Genomic DNA, 932 nt, shown 5'->3' on the forward strand with positions numbered 1-932 from the left:
TTCGGGACCAAAATGAGTGTAATCATGCATGAAGTGCATGAAGGCTTTTGTAAAGATCACACGGCCGGACTCAGCTTGTCCAAGAAGATCCTCCAGCAAGGATATTTCTAGCCAACAATAAAGAAGGATTGTGTAGATTATACCCGCAACCACGAACAATGCCTAAGGTACGCAAAGATCTCGCGAGCCCCTCCAACGGAGATAACCCTGATGACCAGTCCCTGGCCTTTTGAAGTTTAGGGAATCAATTTTGTAGGATCCCTCCCGACCAGGAAGGGTGGAGTAAAATACTCTATCGTAGTTGTCGACTACTATACCAAGTGGATCGAGGCGGAACCTATAAGCACCATCACCTCCAAAAAGGCCCTGGACTTTATCATCAACAACACTGTGGTCGATAAGGCTTCCCTCACAAAATTGTGTCCGATAATGGGAAGTAATTTTATAGCATCAGCTTCACCAAATTCTGTGAAAGACATGGCATCATCAAAAGCTTCTTCGCAGTCGCAAGGCCTCAAGCAAACGGGCAAACAGAGGCCGTGAACAAGATTTTGAACAGAAAATTAAAGAAAAAGCTACAAGCCTGCAAAAGCAAGTGGCCGGAAGAGTTTCCCCGCCTCCTATGGGCCTACCAAACCACAGAAAGAACGCCAACCAAACATACTCCCTATTCAATGGTGTACAGATGTGAAACTGTCATCCAAGTAGAAACAGCGATCCTGTCTCATAGACAGGACACATACAATCCCGTCCGGAACCACGCCTTACTCCAGGAATCCCTAAATCTCATCAAAGAGATCCAAGAGGAATCACAAGTGCAGCTGAAGATGTATCATGGTAACATCACCAAGCACTTTAACTCTAAAGTTAAGAGTCATAGGTTTGAAACCGATGATCTAGTCCTTAGAAGAGTCTTCCCTGCATCTCAAGAT

Source organism: Humulus lupulus, chromosome 4 (assembly GCF_963169125.1).
Source record: "Humulus lupulus chromosome 4, drHumLupu1.1, whole genome shotgun sequence".
Taxonomy (NCBI): domain Eukaryota; kingdom Viridiplantae; phylum Streptophyta; class Magnoliopsida; order Rosales; family Cannabaceae; genus Humulus; species Humulus lupulus.